This window comes from Pongo pygmaeus, chromosome 10 (genome assembly GCF_028885625.2).
Source record: "Pongo pygmaeus isolate AG05252 chromosome 10, NHGRI_mPonPyg2-v2.0_pri, whole genome shotgun sequence".
NCBI lineage: Eukaryota > Metazoa > Chordata > Mammalia > Primates > Hominidae > Pongo > Pongo pygmaeus.
In genome coordinates, this window is record NC_072383.2 from 48,852,404 (window position 1) to 48,868,120 (window position 15,717).

Here is a 15,717-nt window from a genome sequence, read left to right on the forward strand (position 1 = left end):
CAGTGAGCCGAGATTGTGCCACTGCACTCCATCCTGGGTGACAGCAGAGTGAGAACCTGTCTCAAAAAAGGAAAAAAAAAAAAGAAAGAAATGTGAAAAATGAAAAGTAGGTATGTTCCTAGTAGACTGTAAGCTCCAGGAAGGCAGGGATCATGTCTGCTTATCATCATATCCCTGGTGCCTAAGATAATATCTGGTATATAACTAGGTTCATGAATATGGGCTGAAAACAATAGAAGATACGAGGTCATGTCATAGCCACATCACTTAGCCTCTTATTATTTCCTACCTTTTCCCTCAAAACACACACCCTATTTCAAATGTTTTGCCTCCATTTCCAGTACTGGGGCTACTTAAAAATGATTTCAAAGACGTGGTACAGGCTGGGTGTGGTGGTTCACATCTGTAATCCTAGCACTTTGGGAAACCGAGGCGGGTGGATTACTTGAGGTCAGAAGTTCAAGACCAGCTTGGCCAACATGGTGAAACCCCGTCTCTACTGAAAATACAAAAATTAGCCAGGCATGGTGATGTGCGCCTATAGTTCCAGCTAGTTAGGAGGCCGAGGTGGGAGAACTGCTTGAACCCGGGAGGTGGAGGTTGCAGTGAGACCAAGATCGCGCCACTGCACTCCAGACTGAGCGACAGAGTGAAATCCTGTCTCAAAAAAAAAAAAAAAAAAAAAGATTTCAAAGGTGTAGTATTGGGTTCTGGAGAACCCAGACCACACTGGCCCCTTCCTAAAGCGCCCGTCTAATTTCTCATTCCAAGCCTTCCTCCCGTGGCCAGTTTCTCCTGTATCCCACTCTCTCTTCTGCCTCATGAACCCTCATTTTGACACAAGGGGTCAAAGGCAGGTTTAAAGGCAGAAGACCCAGCTTGAGTACTGCTTCTACTAGAGGTAATCCCTATTAGCCTCCATTTCCTTATCCAAAATGGAACCAAATTATAGTAACCACCTCATGGGTTATTGTGAGGATTAAATTGATAACATTTACGGAAGGCACTTAAAACAGGGCCTAGCATGAAGCAAACACTGTATATGTGTTTGTTATTATCATTGCTATTATTCTGAACTGAAGTAAAGCATGCATATAAAAATGTTTTAAATTATAAAGCATTTTAAAAATGTAAAAGATGGCCAGGCACGGTGGCTCACGCCTGTAATCCCAGCACTTTGGGAGGCCGAGACGGTTGGATCGCCTGAGCTAAGGAGTTCGAGACCAGCCTGGGCAACACGGTGAAACCCCATCTCTACTAAGATACAAAAAAATCAGCTAGACTGTGTCTAAAAAAAAAAAAATGTAAAAGATTACTCTGATAATTTTATGTTGAGTAAATCTTGGGGACAAGAATATGAGCTTATCCCAAGTTCCTTCAAAATGCAGAGAAACTTTACAGGAACAAATTTTTTCTAAGTCACTTTTCTTAACTGCCAGGTAGTATTTCCAGGAACAAAACAGAAGAAATGGCTACATACACATACACTGACACACAATCACTCTATGGTATTACCTTGTTAGTTTTAATGTTTAGCATCTACTTGTCCACCCCCAGAATAAAAACTCCATGCTAGAAGTTTTGTCTGAATTGTTCAGAGCATGGCACTGAGTGGGTATTTTTGTTGAACTAATGAAGAAATGAAGTTCTACAGCAGATAAGCGGAGTACCAGGTCACAGAAGCATCACTTTGAGGACCAGGACTTGAATGAAAATGGAATATATGGAATTATTCCTCAGAAGGCCTCTGCCAGTCAATGGTGGCTGCCTTAGATTGCCAAATAAGGGGCATGGGATACATGTATATGAACAATTGAAGACCAGCCCTCTACTTTTGGAACAAGGAATTGGGGAAGGGCAGATGAGGTTAAAAATCTCTGCAAAGAGCCTCTTTTCTTTGGCCCAGGAATGCTTCCTGAACTCTTCTGATTTCCCCCTGCCCAGCAGCAGAGGCTATTCTGTGAAGGTTTTAGGCTTCCAATCGGGCTGAGTGGGGTATTCTGCCGCCAAAGTGGAGGTTAGAGGGTATGCTGGGAGCTCACTTGGCCTTGCCAGGTGAGCCTGCCCAGGGAGCCTGCATCGGGCCCATTATTATGACTATTTATTAATAATAATATCGTTATTAAATATTTATGAAGTGCTCATGCTCTGCTAGAAGGTGGCCCTCCCATCACTGACCCACCCTTCCAGCAACGCCTGGGTCCCTACCCCCGGGTCCCACCGGTCGTCCCGGAGTTTGTTCATTCGGGAGAACTGTGACAGGTCGCCCTGGCCGCCCCAGCTGGCCCTAACCGCCGGGTACCCAGGCGTCCGTTTTCTCCAGAGGGGCAAGGATCCGCTCCTGATCGCCACTGGTTCTGCGTACAGAGCGTCCCCTGTGGTCCGTGCCCCACAAGGGCTCCAGGGGCAGAAACGGGGAGGGGCCAGGTCGGGGTTCCCCACCGGGTCCACCTGGCGGCCGCTCCCTCCGCTCCAGGTCCAGAGCGGCCCGCGGGCGGGCGAGGGCGCGGCCCCCGGGTGTCTAGCCCCAGACGGGCAACCGCGCGCTGTCCCGCTCCCGCAGCTCCCCGCCGCCCCGGCCCCGCATCCCGCCGCCCCGGCCCCGCGGCTTTTTTTTCTCTTTATCATAAATATATAAATTATGCTAATTACGGGCATTGCATATTAACCAAACCCGAAACCTCCCCTGCCCGGCCCCCTCCCCCTCCGTGCAAACCCCTCCCCGCCCCGGACCCCGCTACTTACCGGAGCCCGAGCCCGAGCCGCCTTCGCCGCGGGTGCCTGGCGGCCACCGATTAGAGATTCATCTCACAGCCCGGGCCAGGGGGCCGGGGCCGGGGCCACGGCGGCCGCCGCCCGCAGACAAAGAAGCCAGTGCGGCTTGGCTGGGCTCGGCTCGGCCCGGGAGCTGGTCGGGACCCGCCGCCGCCCCCGGGCCCCCAGCCTGGGCTGGGCAGAGCCGAAGGGGGCTCCGCTGGCTGCGCCGGGCGGAGGGGGGACGGCCGGGAAGCGGGAAGGGGAAGCCGGGTGGGGGGGGCGGTCAGGTATATATTTTTCTTCGTTCCCCCCTTCCACGACCCCCCCCTTTTCCCTCCCCCCCTTTTTTCCCTCCTTCTGCTACTTGGATTTTTTTAGCTGCTGCGTCATGAGCATAATTTATGCAAAGAGCTTTGCCGCATGCTGCACCGCCCGCGCCAGCCGCCGGGGGCGGCGGGCTGGGCGGGCGGTCAGGGAAGGGAGGGGAGCAGGGGAGCCGGGAGCGAGGGGTGGGGGTGGGGAGGGGACCCTCGGGCCCTGGCCAGGCGGGAGGCCCCGGAGGCTCTCTCCCGGGACAGGGGTGGACGGTCAGTGGGTCTGGTTACCCAGCCCCTCCGAGGTGCCCCGGAGGTGGTTTCATTTCGGAAGGTGCCAGAGTAGGCGCTGGAGTCCGGACTGGGGACCCTCCATGCCACATGGCCTTCAGCCGAGGGTTGGGGCGGTGACTCCCGGCCACCGCCTTTCCTCTAGGTAGTCAACTGTCCTCAATGTTGAAAGTCAAGTTTATGTCTATCCCTCCCTCCCTAGAAAGGCGGGGGAACTCAGACATCGCTCAGCCAACGTGGAGAACCTCTGAACAGCTGTGCCCCAGCGCCAAAGCAGCGGAGGGTCCCAGGTCCCTCAGCCGGTGGCGGCTGTGGGCTGTGTTGTCTAAAAGCAGATTTCCGGCCTTCTTGTCCAAGTAGACAAGGAAATGTGAACAGAAAGTTCAGTGGAATGGTGAAAAACCTCTAGCAGCTTCTTAACGTAGAGAGGGGATCAGAAAAGGGATGGATGTGGGCGGCTGAGGGAAAGCAGATTGGAGAAGTGGTGGACAAATGAAAGAGGAAAAAGTTGGAAGACCAAAATGGAAGCGTGGGAATGAAGAGAGAAGAATTGGGAAGGAAGGAGGCTCTGTAAATCCAGTGAATGTGGATCCCAATACTGAGGCCACCTGCTGTCACCCTAGGCTGTTCCCCCTCCCACCCTCCCCCGATATTTGGTGGTCTGATGATAGCTAGAGGTAGATGGGTTAGAGGCAGTGTGAGAATGCAATTGGAGGCCTCAGTCCTCCCCGGGACTGCTCCGTAAGGCCTCCTGGTGGAAGGGCATTGAATGGCCCGGCCTCCTCGTTAACCTGGCCAGTGGACCAGGCTGTATCAGCTTGCTGTTTACATCTGGAAGTGAGCAGGTACTGCTGGCGGTGGATTTATGAGTAACCAATGTATTAGGAGTCAGAATACTTAGGTTTTAGTCCCAACTCTTCCACTAGCCGTCCAGGCAAGTAATTTAACTTCTTCATTACTTATAAAACAAGGATAATATTTATAATGACATTTATAATGACTACTTCATAGGGTTAAGTTTGTGAGCCTGTATGTGAAAAAACTGAAAGCTGCAAGCTCTATACAACTGTAAGGTGTCATTCCTTGTACAATAGTTGGAACTCGTTTTAATGGCCCTGTGAAACTCTACTGCGTGGCTTGGTATTACAGTTCTTGGGGTTTTTGTTTGGCCGGTAGTCCCTGTAGTTTCTCTCCCTGGACTGTGAATTCTTTGAGAGCACTGGTTGTGACTTACTCATGTTTGTATTGCCCACTAATCTTTATGTGAAGAAGGGGCTCTGTATTGCTGCTGAACTTTGTCACATGAAGGTTGAAACTTTTCATTTATGTCACTTGGTTTGGTGCTACACATAGATAGATCAAAGGCTTTGGATAGCATGGATATCAGCAACAGTTTGAAGAAAGAAATATGGATGTGATCAGAGGAGTTCAGGGAGACATATATAAAAATGTTAATCACGGTTTTCTTTATGTTGTATACACTTCTGCATTGCTTAAATATTTGATGAGCATATATTACTTTTTGTTTCTTTGTTTATTGGGGCATAACATGTACACAGTATGTGTATACCTTGATAAATGTTTACATGTATATACATACACATGTATATAAGTGTGTATATATATACACATGTATAGATACACACGTGTATACATGTATACATGTCTATATATACATGTATATACACACACACACATATATATCCATGTAATCCCCACCCAAAACAAGATATAGAGCCTTTTTCCAAGGCCTGAGGATTCCCTTATGTTCCTTCACAGTCCATAAATTCCCAAAGTAACCATTATTCTGATTTCTGTCACCATAGATTGATTACTTGAGCTGATTCTTGAACTTCTCATAAATGGAATCAGACTATGCAATCTTTTGTGTTTGGCTTCCGTCCCTCAACAAAATTTTTTTTTTTTGAGATGGAGTCTTGCTCTGTCGCCCAGGCTGGAGTGCAGTGGTGTGATCTCGGCTCACTGCAACCTCCGCCTCCCGGGTTCAAGCAGTTCTCCTGCCTCAGCCTCCCAAGTAGCTGGGACTGCAGGTGCGTGCCATCACGCCCAGCTAATTTTTTTTTTTTTTTTTTTTGAGATGGAGTCTCGCTCTGTCACCCAGGCTGGAGTGCAGTGGCGTGATCTCGGCTCACTGCAAGCTCCGCCTCCCAGGTTCACGCCATTCTCCTGCCTCAGCCTCCTGGGCAGCTGGGACTACAGGCGCCCGCCACCACGCCCGGCTAATTTTTTTGTCTTTTTCTTTTTTTTTTTTTTTTTTTTAGTAGAAATGGGGTTCCACTGTGTTAGCCAGGATGGTCTTGATCTCCTGACCTCGTGGTCCTCTCGCCTTGGCCTCCCAAAGTGCTGGGATTACAGGCGTGAGCCACCGCACCCGGCCCCGTCTTTACTAAAAATACAAAAATTAGCTGGGTGTGGTGGCATGCGCCTGTAGTCCTAGCTACTCAGGAGGCTAAGGCAAGAGAATCGCTTGAACCTGGAATTGCGGTGAGCTGAGACCATGCCATTGCACTCCAGCCTGTGTGACAGAGTGAGACTCTGTCTCAAAAAAAAAAAAATTATATACTGGATGGCTTATAAACAACATAAGTTTATTTCTCACAGTTCTAGAAGCTGGAAAGTTCAGTATCAAGATGCTGGCTGATTTGATTTCTTCTGAGGGCCTGCTTCCTAGTTCATGGACAGCCATCTTCACATGGCAAAAGCGGGCTAGGAAGCTCTCTGGGGTTCCTTTTATAAGGGCACTGATCCCATTCATGAAAGCTCTGTCCTCATGACCTAATCACCTCCCAAAGGGCCCACCTAATACCATCACATTGGGGGCCAGAATTTCAATAGATGAATTTCGAGGGGGACACAAACATTTGGTCTCTTATAGGCTGGGACACAGCAAGAGGTGGGGGAGACCTGTACAAAATGAGGTTGGAAAGGGAGGCAGACACCAAATCAGGTAGGCTTGGCCATATATACCTCTAATCTTTCTAATTGGGACCCTTCTAGCTTTGCAAACTCAAGATTTACCTCCTCCAAGACTTCCTGTATAATACATACCACATTGTTCTAATTATTATTATTTTATTTTGTTTGAGATAGGGTCTCACTCTTTCACCCAGTCTGGATGTAGTAGTGTGATCTTGTTTCACTGCAGCCTCAACCTTCTGGGCTCAAGCGATCCTCCTGCCTCAGCCTCCCAAGTAGCTGGGACTACAGGTATGTTCCACCATGCGTGGCTAATTTTTGTATTTTTCGTAGAGATGAGGTTTCGCTATATTTTGCCCAGGCTGGTCTTGAACTCCTGGGCTCAACTGATCTGCCAGCCTCAGCCTGCCTAAGTGCTGGGATTACAGGCTGGAGGCACTGTGCCCAGCCAATATTAATTTTTTTTTCTTTTTTGAGATGGAGTCTCACTTTGTCACCCACGCTGGAGTGCAGTGGAGTCTCACTTTGTCACCCACGCTGGAGTGCAGTGGTGCGATCTCAGTTCACTGCAACCTTCACCTCCTGGATTGAAGGGATTCTCGTGCCTCAGCCTCCTGAATAGCTAGGATTACAGGCACGTGGCACCACACCTGGCTAACTTTTGTATTTTTAGTAGAGATGGTGTTTCACCATGTTGGCCAGGCTGGTCTCGAACTCCTGACCTCAAGTGACCCGCCCACCTTGGCCTCCCAAAGTGCTGGGATTACAGGCTTGAGCCACCGTGCCCAGCCAATATTACTTTTTAAATTACATTATTGTTCCAATAACTTCACTTTGTAATTTATAGGCCATTCCCTCCCTCCCTTTCTTTCCCTTGCCTTTTCTTTCTTTCCTTTCTCTCTCTCTTTCTTTTCCAGACAGGGTCTTGCATTGTTGCCCAGGCTGGAGTGCAGGGGTGTGATCATGGCTTACTGCAGCCTCAACCTCCTGGGCTCAAGTGATCCTCCCACCTCAACCTTGAGTAGGTGAGACCACAGACACATGCCACCATGTCCTGTTAATTTTTTAATTTTTCGGTAGAGATAGGGTCTCCCTATGTTGCCCAGGCTGGACTTGAATGCCAGAACTCAAGTGATCCTCCCGCTTCAGCCTCCCAAAGTTCTGGGGTTACAGGTGTGAGCTACCACACCTAGTCCTCACTCTGTTTCTTGAGAATATGTATTATTTACCCACCGGACGAATGACAAGGCCATATATTTTCTCTTTCACCTGATCTCCAAGCACCCAGCATATAAGGGATGCTCTGTTCACAGTAAGAGTCTTCCTGGACACTGTACCTAGAAAGGTTCTGAAATCTTAACAGATAATCCCTGGGGTCCCCTCTTCCATGGCATGATAACTAAGCCAGTTCCAGGTCTTCAGAAACTTGTCATAGGGCAACCAGGTGTTACCAGAATCTATGCATATTGTCCCAAACACCTTCCTTATTTCCATAGCCAATCTTGTGCCTCCCTCTCTCTAACCAACAGATAAAAGGCACCCACTCCTGTTGCTAAGGCAATAAAGCTAGGGCATTCAGCAGGGGACTCAGGTTGGTCAGCAGAAAAAAAATCTCTCAGCTGTGAGAGAGGAAAGGGAGCAATGCATTTCTAAGGGCGAGTTTTCATAAAACAACAAAGCAGATGTCAGTCTTGGCTGGTCATATTGAAGGCACGTGAAGAGATTGGGCCATGGATGAGAAGATCCCTGATGCTGTTAACAATGCAAGGATATCTTAAGGTGAGAAGCCAGAGTTTTTGACAACTTATATGTGACAAGGAGTATGCTTGTGCATGCTCCATTTTTTATAGACCTCCACCTCTTGCCCTGAAATGCGTATATTTTATTCTATTTACTTTAATTTTAGCAGTGATGTAAAACTGTATTGCTGGGCTGCTGTCACTGTCTCTGACAGATCACCCTACCACCTCAATGGGTAAATATGGGCTTTTTTTTTCATAATTTTTGTACAGTAACAACGTGAGGAACATTTTAGCTCATAAATTATTTACTAAACCTCACAGGCATAATAGCCTGTGTGCATATTCATCAGGCTATCATCCATTATTCATAAGAAGTTCACTTCAACTGTTAGAAGAAAATGAAGTTGTTGATTGAAATGCTGAAGAAATGTGGGCTTTTGTACTCCCCCCCTTCCCTCTCTCATCTGAGCAAGTCTGGAAGTTTCCATCAAAAAATGATATTACAGGAAAAAAATGTTATTCCTGATAAGTGAATATGTAGATAGAGGGAAAGCAAGCATGAAGTAGGAAATAAATGGGCAGAATCAACCACTATTCATTTAATTCAAATAATGTCCCCTGACCCCAGCTTCCACAGAGTCTGTGCCCAAGGGGACCCCTTTCTTGCAATAAAAGATCGGCTTCTGCAAATCCAGTAGAGTTATTGCATACATATATATAATTTTTTTTTTTTGAGACAGAGTTTCACTCTTGTCATCCAGGCTGGAGTGCAGTGGCGCAACCTCAGGTCACTGCAACCTCCACCTCCCAGGTTTAAGCGATTCTCCTGCCTCAGCCTCCCGAGCAGCTGGAATTATAGGCGTCAGGCATCTGCCACCACGCCTGGTTAATTTTTGTATTTTTAGTTGAGATGGGGTTTCGCCATGTTGGCCAGGCTGGTCTCAAATTGCTGACCTCAGGTGATCCGCCCACTTTGGCCTCCCCAAGTGCTGGGATTATAGGCGTGAGCCACCGTGCCCAGCCAAGTTACTGCTTATATTAACTAAGATACAGGTTGCATTCTATGGCTTAAGAAGTATTCTTATCTTCTTATTTGACCCTCACACCAAGTCTGTGAGGAATAATTTTCCTTTTTCTTTTTTTTTTTTGACAGGGTCTTCTTACTCTGTCACCCAGGCTGGAATGCAGTGGCACAATCATGGCTCACTGCATCCTCTGCCTCCCAAGTTCAAGCGATCCCCCTGCCTCAGCCTCCTGAGTAGCTGGAACTTCAGGCACACACCACCACGCCTGGCTAATTTTTATTTTTTTGTAGAGACAGGGTCTCCCTAAGTTGCCCAGGCTGGTCTCAAACTCCTGGGCTCAAGCTATCCGCCTGCCTTGGCCTCCCAAAGTGTTGGGATTCCACCGCACCTGTGGAATAATTTTCAAGATGAGAAAACAGCCTCAGAAAACTGAGAAAGATGAGCAAACTGAAACTCACAAGTTAAGTGACTTGTCCAATGCTGATAAGCTTATGAGAAACAGAACTAGGACTGGAACCTAAACTTCCTTCCACATGCCATGTTTTGTTTATTTATTTTTGTAGAGACAGAGTCTTGCTATATTGTCTGGTCACAATGTAGGCTCGTCTCAAACTCCTGGCCTCAAGCAATCCTCCCTGCCTCAGCCTCCCAAAGTGTTGGGATTACAGGTGTGAGTCACCATGCCTGGTCCACATTCCGTAATCTTTTTTTTTTTGAGACAGAGTTTCGCTCTTGTCACCCAGGCTGGAATGCAATGGTACAATCTCGGCTCACTGCAACCTCCACCTCCTGGGCTCAAGTGATTCTCCTGCTTCAGCCTCTTGAGTAGCTGGGATTCTCCTGCCTCAGCCTCCCGAGTAGCTGGGATTACAGGCATGAGCCACCATACTCGGCTAATTTTGTATTTTTAGTAGAGACGGGATTTCACCATGTTGCTCAGGCTGGTCTCGAACTCCTGACCTCAGGTGTGTGATCTGCCCACCTCAGCCTCCCAAAGTGCTAGAATTACAGGCGTAAGCCACCACGCCCAGCCCAGATCCCGTATTCTTAATATTCTGTCTTACTAAGTCCTCTGGATGGTAAAACCCACCATTCCCAAGATAACAGGTATTTCATTGTGTTCTCTATGAACCACTGATTTATTTTCCTTTTTAATATCTTTATTATTTCTGCGGAATACAAAAGCAATATACACTTGAAAGCACTAAACAATACAAAGTTCTGTAGAATAGAGAATAACAAACGTCCCAGCTATGGACAGGCAGCATATGGACTGCCGTGACTGCCAATGTCTACAGCCACGTCCATTTCCATAGGAAAAAGTGGGAGATGTTGTGATCAGGTCAGACCCACAGATACAGGTTGAGATCTGGGCATGGTCACTTACTGGTATATAATGTTGGGCAAATTAGCCTCTTTAAGCCATCATTTCCTTATTTGTAAAATGGGGCTAATGCCTACTCTTGAGGTTTTTGTGTTAAGTGAGATAATGTATATAAAATCCAGGTGTCAGCATTTTCCTCCATTTTAAGGGTTACTTTTCTTGAGTATATTTGAAGAAGTGGGATGGGAGGCAAGGTTTGTCTCATGCCTTTCCCTCGAGTCTTCTGCTTGACACTCTCTTCCATTCTGCCTTGGGCCACTCACTTGCCTGCTGGTCACAGCCTAGAACTCCTAGTGTGGTTCCTCTACATGAAAGGCCCCTATAGTCACAGTGGGACACAGGTGTGAATTCTTTGCATCATGACTGCACAAGGTTGTTCTTTACTAAAGTGTTGGGGGGACAACTAAAGAGAATTACAATAGTGGAAAGTATTAAAACTTTGTGGGTTTTCGTTTTTGTTTTTTGAGACAGTCTTACTCTGTCGCCCAGGCTGGAGTGCAGTGGCGCGATCTCGGCTCACTGCAACCTCCAACTCCCAGGTTCAAGCAGTTCTCGTGCCTCAGGCTCCCTAGTAGCTGGGATTACAGGCATGCGCCACCACACCCGGCTAATTTTTTCTGTTTTTAGTAGAGACGGGGTTTCGCCATGTTTTGTTTTGAGACAGGGTCTTGCTCTGTCACCTGGGCTGGAGTGCAGTGGCATGACTGTGGCTCACTGCAGCCTTGACTTCTTAGGCTCAAGCGACCCTCTTGCCTCAGCGTCTCAAGTAGCTGGGACCACAGGTGCCCACCACCATGCCCAGCTAAACTTTGGTTTTAACTTTCCCTATAATCTAAGTGAAAAGCCGCCAAGAAGTTTAACCTTTATTAGGGAGTGTCAGGTCTACCCTGGCTCCCTGTCCTCAGGTCTGCTTCCCTCACTAGGAGCATCTTCAACCCTCCATTCCTTCCTGGGAAGCCCCAGGCCCTGCCTCTCTCTGGTCCCTCAGCTGTCCCCAGAAACACATTTCCCCAAATCTGACCCATTCAGTCCATATTCAGTCTAGATTCTGGATTTAAGGCTAGAGGGGTGAGAGTGAGTCAGTGACTGTGTATGTGTGTATGTGCGTGTGGGGCCCGGTGCAACAGGGAGAAGGTGGCACAGCAGCCTTGTGTGAATGAGCTTTGGCATATAGTCCCTCGAAGTAGGACTGTCTCGGGGAGGCTGGTATCCCCTCCAGTCTGACTAAGACACAGGTGAAGCTCTGCTCTTCTGAGTGCCCTGGATAACCTTTGGTCTCGAACTGCTGGCCTCAAGCAATCCTCCTGCCCCGGCCTCCTAAAATGTTGACATTACAGATATGAGCCACTGTGCTTGGCCTTTTTTTTTTTTTTAACTTCTTTTAATTGTTACTTTTTTTAGAGTCAGGGTCTCACTTGTCACCCAGGCTGGAGTGCAGTCATGCAATTATAGCTCACTGCAGCCTTGCACTCCTGAGTTCATGCAATCCTTACCTCAGCCACCCTAGTAGCTGGGACCACAGGCCTGTGCCACCATGCTTGGCTAACTGTTTTACACTTATTATGCAGAGCAGTGTTAGTGACTCTCCTACAAGGCTTGCCAGGAATAAGAAATGAGGGTACTTTTTTTTTTTTGAGATGTATTCTCACTCTGTTGCACAGTCTGGAGTGCACTGGCATGGCATGATCTCTGCTCACTGCAACCTCTGCCTCCCAGGTTCAAGTGATTCTCATGCCTCAGCCTCCCAAATAGCTGGGATTACAGGTGCATGGCACCACACCTGGCTACTTTTTGTATTTTTGGTAGAGGCGGGGTTTCACCATGTTGGCCAGGCTGGTCTCAAACTCCTGACCTCAAGTGATCTGCCCGCCTCAGCCTCCCAAAGTGCTGGGATTACAGGCGTGAGCCACTGTACCTGGGCCTAAGCCATATATCTTATAATAGCTGTTCCCTTAGTTACACAAAGACTAGATAAAGCTTTGAAAAAGTTGCTTCAAAGAGGCCGGGTACAGTGGCTCACATCTGTAATCCTGGCACTTTCGGAGGCCAAAGTGGACAGATCACTTGAGGCCAGGAGTTCAAGACCAGCCTGGCCAACATGGTGAACTCCATCTCTGCTAAAAATACAAAAATTAGCCGGGCCTGGTGGGACGCACCTGTAATCCCAGCTACTCGGGAGGCTGAGGCAGGAGAATCGCTTGAACCCGGGAGGTGGAGGTTGCAGTGAGCCAAGATCGCACCACTGCACTCCAGCCTGGGTGACAGAGTGAGACTCCGTCTCAAAAAGAAAAAAAAAAAGTTGCTTCAAAGAGAGACTGGATTCTTTCACAAAGCTCCAACTCCTTCTTTGGGCTGGGAAATAGGTTGTTTTGTTCTTCTGGTTACATAAGTGAAGAGCACAGCACATAGCAGGTGTTGAATAAAGGTACATAAACAACTATAGTCAACCTAATTAACTGCGACTAGGATAAGCTTGTCCAACCCTCGGCTTGCAGACCACATGTGGCCCAGGATGGCTTTGAATGCAGCCCAACACAAATTCGTAAACTTTCTTAAAACGTTATGAGATTTCTTGGTGATTTTTTTTGTTTTGTTTTTAGCTCATCAACTATCGTTAGTGTTAGTGTATTTTATGTGTGGCCCAAGACAATTCTTACAACGTGGCTCAGGGAAGCCAAAAGATTGGACACCCCTGGACTAGGGGGCCCAGCAGGAAGAGTCACTATCATTCTGTGAGTCCTCACATCACAGCTTACCCATCTCCAGTGTGGCACTTACCAAGTGCTGCTGTAATTTTCCTTTTAGCATCTGTCTTGCCCAAGGCACATTAAGATTCATTAGCTGTCGACTGGGCACAGTGGCTCACACCTGTAATCGCAGCACTTTGGGAGGCTGAGGCAGGCTAATCCCTTAGCCCAGGAGTTTGAGGCCAGCCTGAGCAACACGGCGACACCCCATCTTTGCAAAAAATACAAAAATTAGCTGGGCATGGTGGCATGTGTCTGTAATCCCAGCTACTCAGGAGGCTGAGGCAGGAGGATGGCCTGAGCTTCTGAGAGCAAGGCTGCAATGAACCATGATCGTGTCACTGCATTCTAGCCTGGGTGACAGAGTGAGACCCTGTCTCAAAAAAAAATGAAAATAAAAACATAAAAAAGCCTGGGCACAGTGGCTCACGCCTGTGAGCAATCCCAAAAATGTGAGAGACCAAGGTGGGCTGATCACTTGAGGTCAGGAGTCGAGACCAGCCTGACCAACATGGTGAAACCCTGTCTCTACTAAAAATACAAAAATTAACCAGTGTTGTGGTAGGACCTGTAGTCCCAGCTACTTGGGAGGCTGAGGCAGGAGAATCACTTGAACCTGGGAGGTGGAGGTTGCAGTGGGCAGAGATCATGTCACTGCACTCCAGCCTGGGCGACAGAGCAAGACTCCCTCTCAAAAAACAAACAAACAAACAAAAAATTCATTAGCCATCATCCTTGGGTTTTCCCTTTTCCTCATCCCAACATTATTATTATTATTTTTAAAAAACAGCCTTATTGAGGTATTGTTAGTTGACATAAATTGCTCATGTTTAAAATATACACCCGGCAGGCCGGGCGCAGTGGCTCATGCCAGTAATCCCAGCACTTTGGGAGACCGAGGTGGGCAGATCACAAGGTCTGGAGATCGAGACCATCTTGGCTAACACAGTGAAACCCCGTCTCTAATAAAAAACACAAAAAATTAGCCGGCCGTGGCGGCAGGCACCTGTAGTCCCAGCTACTCGGGAGGCAGAGGCGGGAGAATGGTGTGAACCCAGGAGGCGGAGGTTGCAGTGAGCCGAGATCGCACCACTGCACTCTAGCCTGGGTGACAGAGCGAGACTCCGTCTCAAATAAATAAATGAACAAAATAAAATAAAATATACACCCAGCTGGGCGCGGTGGCTCACATCTGTAATCTCAGCACTTTGGGAGGCCAAGGCAGGTAGATCACCTGAGGTCTGGAGTTCGAGAGCAGCCTGGTCAACATGGTGAAACCCCACCTCTACTAAAAATACAAAAATTAGCCAGGCATGGTGTCGGGCCCCTGTAATCCCAGCTACTCAGGAGGCTGAGGCAGGCAGAAGAATTGCTTGAATCCGGGAGGTGGAGGTTGCATTGAGCTGAGATTGCGCCACTGTACTCCAGCCTGGGCAACAAAGCGAGACTCTATCTTAAAACAAAACAAAACAAAAAGGCACACCCATGAAACCATCACCACAATCAAGGCAATGAGCATATATTCATCAGTCCCAGAACTTTCCTACATTCCATTTCCAATCTCCTTCCTTCCCCTTCTGCTTCCCTTCACAGCAACCATTGATCTGCTTTTCATCACTATAGTTTGTATTCCTAGAATTGTATATAAATGGAATCCAATGGGCACAGTGACGCATGCCTGTAATTACAGCTACTTGAGAGGCTGAGGTGGGAGGATACCTTCAGCCCAGTTCAAGGCTGCAACGAACTATGACCATGCCTATGCACTCCAGCCTGGGCAATATAACAAGACCCTGTATCTAAAAAAAAAAAAAAAAAATTCTATAGTATGTATTCTTACTTTAAAAATCTGCTTCCTTTACTGAGCATAGATTATCCATGTTGTTTTGTGGATCCATACTTTATTCCCTTCTACTGTATGGCATTAAATTTGTTTATCTATTTACTTGTTGGTAGACATTTTCATTGCTTCTGATTTTTGGATATGACAAATAAAGCTGTTATAAATATCCATGTATAAGTCCTTGTGTACCCATGTGCTTTCTTTTCTCTTGGGTAAATACCTAGGAGTGGAATGGCTAGATCATATGGTATATGGATGTTTAACTTCTAAAGACCCTGCCAAACTGTTTTCCAAAGTGGTTGCACCATTTTATTCTTTCTTATTATGACCAGCAGTTTGCCCTGACAGAGGTTGCACCATTTAAGATTTTAACCAGAAGTGTGTGAGAATTCCAGTTCCTCCACATCCTCTCCAACACTTATGTGGTCAGTCTTCTTTTATTTTTATTTTTTAAAATTTAAACAGAGATGGGGTCTCACCATGTTGCCCAGGCTAGTCTTGAACTCCTGAGCTCAAGTGATCCTCCCAAAGTGCTGGGATTACAGGTGTGAGCCACTGCACCCTGTCCAGTCTTAATATTAGCCATTGTAATAGGGAAGCCAACATTGTTTTAATTTTTTGACTAGGTAAGCATTCATATGGTTCAATTTTTTTTTTTTTTTTTTTGGAGCGTCGTC

At 47.4% G+C, this 15,717-nt stretch overlaps 1 protein-coding gene across 9 annotated transcripts in view; it reads right to left on the reverse strand.

Annotated features, from left to right (window-relative positions):
- Positions 1-3,162, reverse strand: part of POU6F1 (POU class 6 homeobox 1) — a 28,713-nt gene extending 25,551 nt beyond the window's left edge. For 5 of the 9 annotated variants that reach the window (XM_063646965.1, XM_054442863.2, XM_063646961.1 and 2 more), the window contains exon 1: positions 2,746-3,101. The gene's annotated coding sequence lies outside the window, so the exon portion shown is untranslated. Of the gene's footprint in view, positions 1-2,745 lie in introns of all 9 variants that reach the window. The other 4 variants (XM_054442865.2, XM_063646967.1, XM_054442867.2 and 1 more) reach the window with 3 other exon arrangements.
- Between the last annotated feature and the right edge of the window lie 12,555 nt (positions 3,163-15,717).